At 39.6% G+C, this 14,345-nt stretch overlaps 1 protein-coding gene across 1 annotated transcript in view; it reads right to left on the bottom strand.

Moving 5' to 3' along the window:
- The window catches only part of LOC149190433 (ABC transporter B family member 6-like), an 89,877-nt gene that overhangs the window by 66,623 nt on the left and 8,909 nt on the right, over positions 1–14,345 (bottom strand). The window lies entirely within an intron of this gene.

Genomic DNA, 14,345 nt, shown 5'->3' with positions numbered 1-14,345 from the left:
TCTGTCCCAGATAAAAAGAGTGCTCAATAGCGCTCTTACTGACCCGAAGTCAATTCCAAAGAGTGTGTCATACCACTCTTACTGATCCCAAATCAGTTCTAAGAGAGAGTGAGTTATATCACTCTTACTGACCCGAAGTCAGTTCTAATTGATCCCAGATCAATGTCAGTCATCCTAGCATAGGGAGTACAGTAGATACACGATGCGTCCATTGGTACTACTATGGTCCCTAACCCCATTTCCCTACTCATTGGCGAAACGAGAGGTACTTCCCATGAGTCCCAGACTACATAGGTAGGATGCCTCGGCAAGAGAACCACTCATCCTGCCCACGAGTTGCCACAGGGTATCACAAGGGAAGGTTGAACCATTCACCCAATACACAGCGCACCACTAGGGGAGGGAGAGTCGCCCTATGGTCGCTTGTTGCTCAAAGAAGTACCCCAAGCCCCCCGGAGCTCCCAGATCTCAATGCATGCATCATACAGGACCCTCATAAGAGGGTCTCTCAATGACTCCAAGTCGTTCTGGAAAGTCACAAATTTGACCTATCCTCGGGGCTTCGACAAAATGTTTGAGACCTGCACATCAATCCCAATGCGATGGAGCCTTCTTACTCATCAATGTACCATATCCCAGATAAAGTGGTACCTAATGTCTATATGCTTGGAGCGATCATAACACACGGGATTCCTCAATAGTCGAATCCCCCTCTGGTTGTCACAGAAGATCACGGTGGTATCCATCATGTGTCAAACAACTCAATGAAGAGCTTCCTCAACCAGGCAGCTTCACACGAGGTCATACTCGTAGCTATGTATTCGGTCTCAGCAGTGCTCAAAGCAATCGTCTTCTGCTTCCTGCTCATCCAGGATGTCGACGCAGAACCCAAAGAGAACCAGCACTCAGAAGTGCTCATGCAATCCTCCACACTACCTGCCTAGTCAGCATTTGAATAATCATGCAGCTTTACATTTCCGACAGTGTATCTCAATCCATGAGAGATTGTGCCCCGAAGATATCTTAGAAGATTCTTGCCACAAATCCAATGAGGCTCAACCATATATGAGCTCAACATGCTAACTGCAAAACATATATCTGGACGAGAGTTCACCAAGAACATCAATGCTAGAATGAGTTTGTGAAACTCAAAGACATTTCCCAAATCAGGTCCAACATCCCTACCACATAACTTCTGAAAGTTAAGATCCATCGAGGTATTCACGAGCTTGCAATTCATCATTCCAAATCCGGAATCCACCTCCCTCTTAATTTTGCAAATGAGAGGGTCTGCACCTGTCAGAAAGAGGTCATCCTCATAAGGTGCCAGTATGAGAGGTCTATCATCCACAACCTTCAAGCAATGGTTTGAATCGACTTCACTCCTAGTGAATCTCAACTTCATCAAACAACTGTCAATCCTCTCATATTAAGCCCGGGGTGTTTTCCTTCAAGCCATAGAGGGTTTTCTTCCACCTGCATACATGAGATTCCCAATCATGAATCTCAAACCCCTCGAGTTGTTCCAAACCTATGGACCTACTACAAGAGGGGAATGGTCCCCTTGTAAGATTTTCCTTCGGTACATTGCGAACATGTACCTTCATGCTCTTCTTGAATTCAGGCATCCCTGTCACCGTCTGACTCACATCGGGTGGGGCCCCATAATAAGCAAACCTCCGATGCTATAAACGATATGTGTCAACTGACATGGTCCCCAATGGGCTTCTTGCAACTTGATACAAATTGCCAACCCTGAACCCATGAGTAAAAGCATCTTTGAAAATTCTATTTTCAAACACATACCTTTTCATCAATGAATGCCACCCTGAAACCTTTGATTTCCATTGCCAAAATGGACACCAGGTTCTTCTTGGGATCAGGTACATAAAAGAGATTCTTGTAAATGAATCGAGTTACCCTCATTCAATTGAGGCGTAACATTCCCTACACCCTTTCTAGGATAGGGGGCATTGACTCCAAGTATAATTCCACGATTGTTTTCATCTCTACCAATTTAGAGAGAGCACCCTTCTATCCGATAAAGTGCCATGAAGCACTACAATCAATAAGCCAGATTCCCAAAGAGTCTGGAGGAAAGGGCCAATATAAGACAATGCTTCTTTATCTTATCAAAACAACATTTGATTCTTCATATCTGGGGTTCCTTGCTTTCTTTGAAAAGTCAGCTATTTCCTTGATGACCTGCATTACCTATCATTCCTCCGATCATTGAAGATGTCCCTAGAATGATTGTTATCATCATCAAGTGATATGTCCCTACTATTTAGACACTTCTTCGCATAATGGCCGAACTTATTACAAACAAGGCATCTACCTTTCCTTCCACCCTTAGATCTGGAATTCCCATTGAAGTGATCTTTAGGTAGGTCATCAAAAGCTTCTGCTGCACCATTCTGATAATATTCTCTACTTCGACTTCACCCTTGGTGAATTTGAAGAGGGATAAGGAATCCATTGATCCTTTTGTCCTTTCCCAACTATCTTCGGTGATTGCTCTTTCACTCTTGCTTGGGTTTTGTCTTCATCTTAGCTCTGATACCATGTTAATTTTAGGTATGTTCTATGCTTAGAGCAATTTATTTGAATTTTCACAATTAGCTCTATGTCTTTTCCACATTAGCAATCACATCAGCATAATAGTAAATTGCAGATAGAACATAAACATAAATGACAGAAGACAAGCCAAGACAAGAGGACACAAGATGTGGCGCTGGCCAAGGACAAACCCCAATGTGGGGAAACCCTTGATCAATTCTTCTTATATGTTCTTCAATAGTTTAGCAGAGAGAGAGAGAGATAGTACATTTACAACAGAAGTCAACACTTTGACTTATCTAAATAGGAGCATAGATCATCTCTAAGAAGATGATACGAGGTAACTGAACTCAGTTGAAGACGTGTTGCTTCAACTGATTCTCCAAGGTGACTCCATCACCATGCTGCACCTATCATTGTGTTGTACCTCATCATCATGCTGCACCTCACTGTGTTGCACCATGTTGCACCCATCATCACTATGCTGCATTTCATCATGCTTCACTAATCATGACTGTACCCATCACTGTACTGCATCATGTACCATAGCTGTCCTATGTACCATTGTTGCACCATGTACCATTATTGTCCCATGTACCATTGTTGCACCATGTCCAGCAACACCGATCTACACCATGTTGCACCATTGATCTTGTCATGCTGCCACACTGTTTAGTCATGCTGTCACACTGCCTTAGCTATTGGCCTATGGCCTAGCCCAGTAGCAAGATAGACTATGATCCCACAGTCTTAGGATACACACAAGGTTGTCATCAACATGTACAATGTTGATCTGTGTGGTATAGGAGCTTCTTCTCATCAAAATAGGGAGGTTTCTCATTACTGTAGCAGTTCCTTCGGCCAACATAGTATAGCCCTTCTAAACTGCTAATAAGAACCTCTTGTGACAGCGATTAGGATCTCCTCATAAAACATCTGAAGAGACCTCTCCTTTCAGCGTGGCTGGTCTTCAAGACTGTGGCCAAGATGTGCACCAAAAATGCATTCTCAAAAATGTTAACTTACAGCAAATAGGTGGTGTCTAAGTCTTCCTTTTTTGTTGTTCTTCACAATCACTGGTTAGGGCACCCATGTGCTACAACAACCCTCAAACAACCACCCAAAACAACCCTCAAAGACTGCGACCTTATCAAGGATGGGTCTCCTCCATACGTGTCGTTGTTTTGGGCACTTTTCAGCCCAAGAAACCTCCACGTTGTCCCTATTTTAGTTAGGCAAGGCCTTTGGCCTACCACAAGGACTTGCTATCACCTATAGCCAACCAAAACAGTGTTACCCATACCTTGACGCTACCCACACAGACCTGCGTGCTCTCTTCTTCAAACTCGACCTGGTTGTAGCATAGAACAACCCTCCACATAGTCACCAAGAGGCTCCAACAACCCTAAGACACCCACGTTGTCCCTACCTTCTTTGTTGGTTATGGCATCCTTTAGACAACGAGTTAGGGATCCTCTTTACTGTAGTTAGGGTATCCCTTTAGGCAGCGTATTATGGCAAGTTTGGGTAGCGTATAGGAGCAGGGATCTCCTCTCTTGGAGTGCGGCTAAACCACCCTCTTTAGGACTGCGGCTAGGGCAGTATTGAACCTCTTCATCACTGCGGACAAACTGTGGCTAGGGCTCCTTGTTTAGTCTCCTTACCTCCTGCGTCTAGGGCTTCCTTCTCTTAGACTTCTCCTCCACTAAAACCCAAAAACAAGTGGAGAGAAATCAAGAGTGAAGTGTGTGCAAATGGCTATCGAGTCACCTCCTTTTATACTAAAACGTTGAGCACACATGGGGGTTATTTGGTTGTCGGCCGACCTTGACGAATTGTCCCATAACACAAATAAATTCATATCTCCATGAATACTTATCAGAATCGGATGATCTTTAGATCAATCCTACACCTCTTGATGAGAGGGATCCAAGAAAAATATCAGTTGCCATAAATAAGCTGACCCACATGGAGTTTGGCCCTAGTTGCCAATTTTAACACAAGAGCTTTGTGTGCAACCCCAATGATCACCATATCTCATTTATTTTCCCTTCCCTTTCATTTAAATCGTTGTTTTGGTAGAAATGATATTGCTTTTTGAAGGGAAAGATATGCATTGCAGTCCTTCCTTGACTGAAAGAACACTCTATTAGGTCATAGTGAAAGATTGAAAAATGCGATGAAGGGACTTTGTGTTGACACCCCAGCAGTTAGCAAACATCCCCTAAATTTACTTTTTGTATGAATGCCTTCCTATTCTATTGTAGTAGATTACAATACCTATCAATTCCCTGAACTTTGTTTGCACATATAGTGTAGCATCTCTAAGTCTACAAACTCTTGGTCGATGATTTAGGTTGATATTATTAAGCAATTAGTTTGACCAACAATCTACGCATCTTTGATAGTCCAATGTATGTCCACATTCCTCTAGAGAAGAGGACTAAATTGGAGCCCTCACCAGAGAGGGCCATTTTTGTTGGATATAGTAAGACCTTGAAGACCTGCAGGGTTTACATTCTAGGATAGAGGAAGATAGTGGTCAGGAGGGATGCTAGATTTGAGGAGGGCAGAATCTTTAGGAGGCCACATGTGACAGATCCAGCAGTGGCAGGAAATAAGGAGCGAGAGGGTTCCCAAGGCTAAAAAAGGACCAACAACACCAACAGCAGGGGCACAACCTTCAAATCAAGAGAAGCGAGATGCTCCTTCGAGTTCTGTTAAGGGGAGGCTGAGATGCGCTAAGCAAACATTGAGAGATGTTGACAATGTTATCAGAACCAAACCGAACCGGTCCAACTAGTTGGGGGGAAAAACCAGTTCGAACCGGCCTCCTAAATCGCTTTTGGTCAGTTCGGTAAACAAACCGACCATTTTCACCGAATCGGTTGGTTCAATAAAGCTGCGTACAACGCAACATGTAGGGCCTATTTTGCTTTTCTTTTCTTTTCTAAATTTTTCTCTTAGCTCGCTATTGGCCCACAATAAGTGCCTAATATTCAAGTCTATGGCCCTACTATTACCATGCAATTCATGGTAATGTAAAATTATTAGAGTAGAAGTGACAGTCTCCTTTATCTTTCATTTTCATCCTTTTACTTAAATTTTAACATTACCATGTAATGACTCGGGCTGTTTGAGATTGGTTTCAAACTCATTGGATTTCATATGGAGAAAGTAGAATTTTAGATCCCGCTCAAAACACAGACTTTAACAATTTTTCAAGATTTCATAATTAGGGGGATTGCAACATTTCCATTTGATTTTTTCATGTACGAGGGTATGGAACTAGTATTTAATCAAGAGCACCAAGCTCTCTATGTCCCTTGATGTTAGTGGCATTGGTTTTCAAACTCCTCTATTATGATCCTACTGAAAATATACCTGTCACTCAAACAAAATCTCAATTTGACATGCTAAGCATTTTCTATCTTATTTTAATGCTTAGAGGGTCTTAGAGGGTGACATTGATGACAAAAATCTCAATATAGGAAAAGATTTTGATGATATGTAGGTATTTGTTGTAGCATGATTTTTTTTGGATGCTAGAAACCATGTAATGCCTGTTTTTTGATGTATTTTTGGTTTAGAGATAGATTGCACTCAGTGTTATTTTGGTTATGTGCATTACATGCTATATAAATGAGAATTTTTGCTTATTTGTGTAAAATGGTTTGGATTAATATGGATGCACGTGAATATATATGTTTTTTCTTTAAAATTTGAATATTTTATGTGTTTTTGGTTGACCAATTTTTTGGCCTGGTTTTTTACCGATTATGGTTCGGTTCTGACCAATTCCTTGTAAAGGGGGTCTATTGATTCAATGACCAAGTTCTCATAACATTGGATGCAAAGGAGCATGTGGGCACTCCTAGCAAAACCTTCAAGGAGAGTAGACTACCAGCCAGATTTTTCAATTATTTTGGAGAACCATTAGTGAGCATGAGCTTTCTACCTTTGAGGAGGCAACAAACCAGCAAGTTTGGAGGGACGCCATGGTGGAAGAGTATAGTTCCATCATTAGGAAGGATGCGTGGGAGATAGTTCCAAGGCCTGAGGGGAAGTTGGTGATCACTTCTCAATAGATCTTGAAAATCAAGCAGGAAGCTAAAGGCAATGTCAAAAAGTACAAAGCTAGGTTCATGGCAAGAGGGATCTCGTAGGAGGGAATACACTATGAGGAGACATTTGCTCCTATCACCAGATATGCAGTCATTTCTATTGCTTCAAAGATGGAGTGGGGGATAGATCAAATGGATGTGAAGACTACCTTGCTCAATGGGGTAAAATTGAGGAAGAGTTGTATATTGAGCAATCTCAAGGATTTGAGATGCATGAGAGGAAGTCCCACGTATGGAGATTAAATAAGGCCTTATGCTTCTGAGGATGAGTTGTAGATCCCACCCTGTATAGACAGTTGATTGAGTCCTTGATGTATCTAGTCAACACTAGGCGAATATTTGTTTTGTTGTGGACATGCTCAACTAGTTCATGGTCGAGCCGAGGAGGGTTCATTTGCTGGCAGCAAAGCATGTGCTCAAGTATCTTCATGGTATAGTGGAGTATGAACTGAGGTATGTTAGAATTGGTGGAGTGGATTTGCAAGGCTACAAAGATTCAGACCAGGCAGGGAATGCAGAGAACAAGAAGAGTACTTTAGGTTGTTGTTTCGGCTTGGGTTCAATTATGATCCTATGGTATACTACATAGTAGCACGCAGTGGCACTTAGCTGGCAACGAGTTTGGCAGGTTGTGAGGCCATATGGCTTCGCAAGATGCTCACAGAATTCTTTGGCCTTGATATGGGGCCCACTTTGATTCATTTTGACAATAAGAGTTGCATTAAGCTCTCTGAGAATCTAGTATTTCATAATAGGTCAAAGCATATAAAGATCAATAACCACTTCATCAAGACAGGGTCCAACGAGATGTTGTGAGTCTCCACAGATGTGCAAGTAGCAAATATTCTCACCAAGCATATAGTGAAAAGGAAGTTTGTGCTTTACATAAACATGATGGGTGTGGTGGAGAATCCCTTCTTTGTTAGGAAGGAGTGTTAATTTTGTAGCCTCGAACGGTCTTCTACATTGGCTTGGTGTCTTAGCATGTCAAAGATATTTTATTGCGTCTTTAGGTGTTTGCTTGGTGGAGTAAGTGATTTTATGATTTCCTTCCTACAATTAAATTAAGAAAGTACAATAATTAATTTCATTAAATATTGTTAACTATTAGGCCAAACTTCTAGGGATAAATAATAAAATTATTTAAATGACTTAGATATAATCTGAATCATTGATCTCGAGTGAGGCTTAGGATTTAACCCTAGCCATTGATCACTTGGGCCATCAAGGACAGATATTTAGGCTTTAATGAAATTAAAAAATAGCCCTAAGGGAGAGGTGAAGACACACAATTGTTGAGAAAGCGATTTTCTCAAGAGTGAGAGGCTCAATTAGACTATAGAGAAGTGAAAAAAATTGCAGCAGGGAATTTCGAGAGAAATTTCAGGGAAGCCCAATGTAGGGAAGAGAGGTCATGTTGAAAAGTACTTCTTTGACTTGTGCCTTAGTCAAAGAGACCACAAGCAATCATGCCCTTAGCATGCACATGTTCGTATAAGGTGGGACGAATTCCTATAATTTAGGATGAGTTGCTAAAAGTTAGCAGAGTTATTTGTGGCTAGGATGAGTTACAAGAGTCAATTTGACTCAATTAACTAATCAATCACAAGTCCAAGTTCTAAAATTAACTTGTCAGATTCAGCATGGTCGAAAAGTTGATGAGGAGTATGAAGGCACAGAATTGATTCATTGTTTTGCGAGCACAAGTTGGCGAGACAAGACAATAGAGAGCACGAGTTTGTGTGCAGGAGCTTGTGTGTGGGAAAGGCGTACTAAGGAGAAGCTTGTGCACAGATTGATAGAAGAGAATTCCTTGGGATTTGCGCTAGGATTTGGGAATTAATTTCTAAATAATATGGCCTCCCTATGCGCAAGGATTTAGGAAGCAGATCAGGATTCTTGTCAACTGTTTCAGCTTAGGACAAGCAAAGGGAATACAAGATTGTTTTCTGATTGAAACAGTTGTATTGTAAGAGATTTATTGCTCAAATTTCTATCAATAAAATTCTCAAACAGGGAAAGAGTTTTCCCAGTTGGGTTCCCTAGAAAATACTGTGGTATTGTGTTGTGTTAATGTGCATTTAATTATGTTCTATTCTACTGCAAATGAGTAGAGAACTTCTGTGTGTATTTCACTGCAAATGAGTGGAGAACTTCTGTGTGTTAGTGTTACAATTTAGTTTCAGAATTGTTCACTACAGCAGTGCAGAATTTTCAAGGAAATTCTACAGGCCAAATCAGCTGAAGAGGACGGCCGAATTGCTGGTGAGGAAGGCTAAATTTTTTCCTCCTTATTGTACTTCCGCTGCATTTTATTTTCTGAGTTAATATACCATGTTTATTTTATCAGCAATTTCAAAAATATCTGAGATAAATATTTTCTGGACTTTTAATAAATTGTTGACATAAAGTAAATCAGATCTGGTATAAACGAATTTAACATTTTTCCAACAAATACAATGCAGAGAGACAGTGGGCATCACATCAGGGTGAGTTGGGTACATAAAGTAAAAGTTTGCTTCAGTGGCTATTACTCACAGAGACAAAGGTTGTTTGTGACTAAGTCTAACAGACCTTATGTGCATTTAACATTGTTGAGAGTCAAGGAAGTGTACGTGTTCTGTATAATTGGAGACAGTTCACTGAATGTTTGGAGAAAAACTACCCAGGAGACAAAATTTATTAGGACAACAAAAAGGTAATCTGTTGGATCATACTGGCAAGAAATATTGGACAGACAGTGGGCAGCTAGGGTGTAATGGGTAGATAAAACACAAGTTTAGAGCCAATATCACCAGCAGAAGCTGAGGCAGAGTTGTTTCTGAGTGAAAGTCTAACAGAACTTACATGGATTAAGTGATGAGTACAACTTGTGGAAGGCTGGCAGCTCATTGAAAGTTACATGAAAAATTACCTGGAAGACTATGTTGCACGAAACTTCAAGGAACCCGCCGTTTCGGGCCGTATCCGTACCCGAAACTCGACCATCATGTAATCATCTATTAGAGTTAATATAGACTTGTTTTTCAGTGTAAAATCGCGATAAAATCGCGATTTTTTCAGCTTGTCGTTTAATCGCATTTCGATCGCCTATTTTTTTTTGCCGATTTTATTAAAAAATCGCGCTTCAAAAATCTTTTTTCGAAAAAATCGTGATTGGGACAGCGCGATTTTATAATTCGTTTTCAGGTCATTCATGCATTTTGAAAGAAACAAATAATTTTTGAGTGGGGCAGCTTATGGTCTAGGCCCTAGTATGTATGCTATTCATGTAATGAAGTAAAAGTGACATTCTCCTAATCTTCATTTTCATCCAGAATGACTCAGGATGTTGAGAGTGGTCCAGCCTCATATTTCATATGGAGAAGTTTTACATTTAAAATCCAGCAGACTTATCAGTTTTTCAGGATTCAGGATTGGGAGATTGAATGTTTCCAGGTGACACCACCTGCTCGGAAACCAGTAGAGGACGTGGTCTATCTCCTATAGCTCCTACTTCTAGTTCTTCAGCTTCTAGAGCACATCAGACTCCACTGCCATCTCAGCAGGCACCAACATCTACATCTAGAAAGGAAAGCTGTGGCATTTTCTCGCAAGAGGGCAGAGGAAATCAATAGGATTAGACTTCATTTTATTGTCTATGACATTATGACATGATGAGATACATTATCATATGTTGATATGAGGCTGAGTTGGGACTCAGGAGTCAGACTTACTATTCAGGACATGACAATGTTATGTGTGATTTTAGCGCTAGAAATGATTACATCTTATATCATGTGTCAATGTATTTATGTTGTAGATGGTTTAGATATAAAAAAATGAATGAATATTTTTGTACCAAACGTTTTTTCCGCTTTCGATGATTTTCGATTCGATCGCACCGATTTAATCCCGCTCGCGAGCTTTTAACAACATTGGTTTTTCCTTCTAAATTGTCATCTATGGGTCTTATTCCCTTTTTTCTTGCAAGATAATGTGTTATTCACTTTTCAGCTGAAGTTTCGGCCGACATTTCCATTTTTGGGAGGTGACGTTTCTAAACGTACCCATTTCGGAAACTCTGAAACATTTTGGCGTTTCGTGCAACTTAGCTGGAAGATAAAAAGTCAGGACAACTATGGGCTAATTTTTTGGCTATACTAGCAAGGAGATGTTGCCAGGTCAGCCATCAAAAACTACAATGGCAGCAAGATATTTCTACATAACAAAAATCATTGTTGGAGGTGATAATCACACTCCAAGAAGCAACCATACTGGTGGGTATGGTTGGTATTTCCTTCTAGGTGTCTTAAAGCATACAACATATAGGAAGAGTTGATTGTTTCTTTGAGGAGCCTAGGTCCAGAACAAGGACATTTGTTTCAGACAATGGCAGGTACAATATTGTTCAAGTGAATGGAAATGTGCAGCTGAAGTTCCAAGTGGCAAGTTCATATTCAAGAATGTTTTTCACAGTCAGTTTAAATAGAAGTTTGTTAAGACTGTACAACAAAATGCACATAGTAAAGACTTATTCTATCATCTATGCAGGCAAATACTTGCTGAAGGTCAACAGGACCAGAAAAATTGCTCCTAGAGGGAAGGCAAACGGGCAGTGAAAATTTCAACATCTGACGTCGTCCCCATTTACAGTAGGTTCAATGAATCCACCGTGCTCTCTTTGATCTTGAAATATTTAAGTTTGTTTCTCTTTCAACAATCTAAGGTTGGTGATTTAAAGAATAATGTTTGCCCTTTCAAAGTTTGGCAATCACATATAAGATGTATTTTTTACTCAAGCATGTTCTCTCTTCAAACCCTTCAATTTTTTGGAAATTGGTCCCATGCAACCCTTTGATCACAAGATGAGAGTGTCTGGCTTTGGTACCACTGTTAGTTGGCAGAAGAGGGAAAGAGATTGAGAGAAGACAGTAACATTTGTTTGAATTCTAATATTTGTATACATCATCTTATTTATTGTAAGAGTGAGTTACAATGCCTTAGGGTAAGATGCATGCTTAACCCTCATATATTACATAAATGACTAATTTTAATTATTTATTTGGACAAATTACATGTGTTGGGATTGCACAAACAACTGAAGAGGAAGATACAGTGTACATATGAAGATGAATACATGGATTACAGCTCTCCACCCACTCCATTTAATCTGAATGATCTTTCTCCACACTTACATGAGGCTGGCTCTTCTCGTTCAGAATTTCTCAAGCTCTTTTTTTCTAAAACTGGCTACATTGTTTTTGTTTTGACACTGTTCAGTAAACTCCATTTAATCTGAATGATCTGTCTCCACAATTACATGAGGCTGGCTCTTCTCGTTCAGAATTTCTCAAGCTCTTTTTTTCTAAAACTGGCTACTTTTTTTTCGTTTTGAATCTTGATACTGTTCACTAAAAACAATTACAAATAGCCAAACAAGTAGATAGTTTCAAGACTCTGCTCAAGGATTGTAGAGTGCATTCTTCTACAGATATAGCTGATGTAATATGTCAATGTAACTTCAATTTCTTATCGTTGTTTAAAAAAATTATTTCCAGAGGCCTTTGTAAGAATATGTTCTTTAGGCTTCCTTAAAATTCTTTCACAAGCTTGTAAATTCTATTATGAATTCTTTTTATTTTCCAACTGCACTTAACATATACAATCTTTGTTGATATAGATGCCTCTTAGCTTAGCCCCAAGGGTTAGCTCACGTGGTCTAGAGCCAAAGATGAAGCTCATTGATATGGTTGCTAGATGTTGCTGATCACAGGTTCGACTCTCTTCGATTCCCTTGGGGCAAGGGCCAGTAATCAGGGCCGACATTTTACCCTGTTTACCATCGATGAAATGTGGGGAACTACTCCGGGGTTTCCCATGCTTTCATTCCAAGTAAAAATAAAAGATGCCTCTTGTCTTGCATTATTATAATATTGTCAGTATGTCCATCTGTCTTACGCCTTTCTTGTGTGAATACATTGTATGGGTGCAAAATTACCAAATTACACTGTATATTTATAGTCTAATTCCATCGAAGAGCTACAGGACACCCACATGAGCGCACACAACTGCGAATGCAATTGGTGGATGTCACAGGAATCCTGCAAGTCAACTTTTTCTTCTTTAGGCATACTAGGAAATGTCCTTAACTATCGGATTTAGCAATTTGTTGTTTCCCCAAATTTTCTGGCTTTCACTTTATACTGCAGTTGAACACCATATTCTGACTTGGAAACCAATTGCATTTTTGCGTTCTCTAATAAGCAAGTGATATAATCCAGCATACTTTGTATATGGCTTGCTTTGCAAGTAAATGCAGAGTCTTGCAACCATAAGGATTGAACATTTATGTATCCCTTCACACGGCAAGCTATAGCCATGCCCACATATTAATCTATTTTGCAATTTTCTGATTCCTCAATTAAAGCAGTTGGAATTGAGCTTATCAAAACATCCTCAAATCTATTGTGAGAACTTGCAGTCATGTATAAAAATTCCATCCTAACTGCTCCACATTTACCCTCCAGAGTCCAAAAATATATTTTTCTAATTGTGTGCCCAAATGATTGAGACACCTAATCTTATCAGGAATCAACGCTTGCTTCTAGAGATATGACTGTCCTAAGGAGGTCCACATGTTGCCAATGGATTCCTTTTATAGTTAAGAATGTTTTGCACATCTTCATTATTCCTAAAGCCAAAAAGAAGTTTGAATTTACCATATGTGACCTTGATTTAGATATGACTTGTAGAATTCCAATACCTCCCTAAATCCTGCAGATTCTTTTCCAAGCATCTACCATAAGCAACAGACATCTGTACATAATATGTTGGTTGACAAGAAACACACCTTTCTCTAAATGTCATTTTCCTGCAACATGTTCTTCTAACTAACTTGAAAGTGTCACACTTGTCATCACAAACTAATGAACTTATTAATCCTCTATGTTGGCATGTCCAATGAATAAACAACACATCAGTGTATCAATAAATTGGTTCGGAGTTCTTTGGAAAATAACACTAAGAATATCTATAAAAAAAAGTTGAAAAATCAAATGTGCCCAACCCCTTAAAACAAAGAATGCATGTGCCAGATCCATTATTAACATTAAAGGTCTTTCCTCTGACCTTTGTTTTTTCTTCCTCATGTATGGTGTCTGATATGAACCTTCCATTCACAAATTTTTCCTTCTTTTCTAGTACAGTGTGTGGTTTTACAACAGGCTCCAACACAACAACAAAAATTATAATCTAAAAAGAATGCTCCCTCATGGCTACCAGCTGCTATGGAAGCTCGCAATTGAGCCACTATCCGTCCAAATATTCCAGGAAAGAAGTTATCATAACACCTTTATCCTTCTCTTTGTCCTGGTAAGTCACTTCCTCAGTAACAAAATGATTATCCATCAAACTGAGAGGTGTTGTTATCATGATCTTGCTTTCACACTTTGATACTCCTATTATTTCTCTCATCCAGAATCATAAGCTTCTGCTAGTTATTACTACAGTTCATGTAAATCGTTCATACGAGGAGGAAGTACCTCAGATACTTCAATCTCTATGATTTCCCTTTTGTTAGTTCAATTCTTTCGGCCAGCCCATAGTCTGTTAAAAGTTAAAACTTTAAACTTAACGTCTTGGCAGATATGACCAATATGAAAATTGAGTTTCAAACAAAAA

This window comes from Pinus tabuliformis, chromosome 3_1 (genome assembly GCF_031772625.1).
Source record: "Pinus tabuliformis cultivar Carrire ecotype Pingquan chromosome 3_1, CPIR1, whole genome shotgun sequence".
Classification (NCBI taxonomy): domain Eukaryota; kingdom Viridiplantae; phylum Streptophyta; class Pinopsida; order Pinales; family Pinaceae; genus Pinus; species Pinus tabuliformis.
Note: the sequence above shows the minus strand (reverse complement) of the source record. Positions and strands in the feature narration are given on the sequence as shown.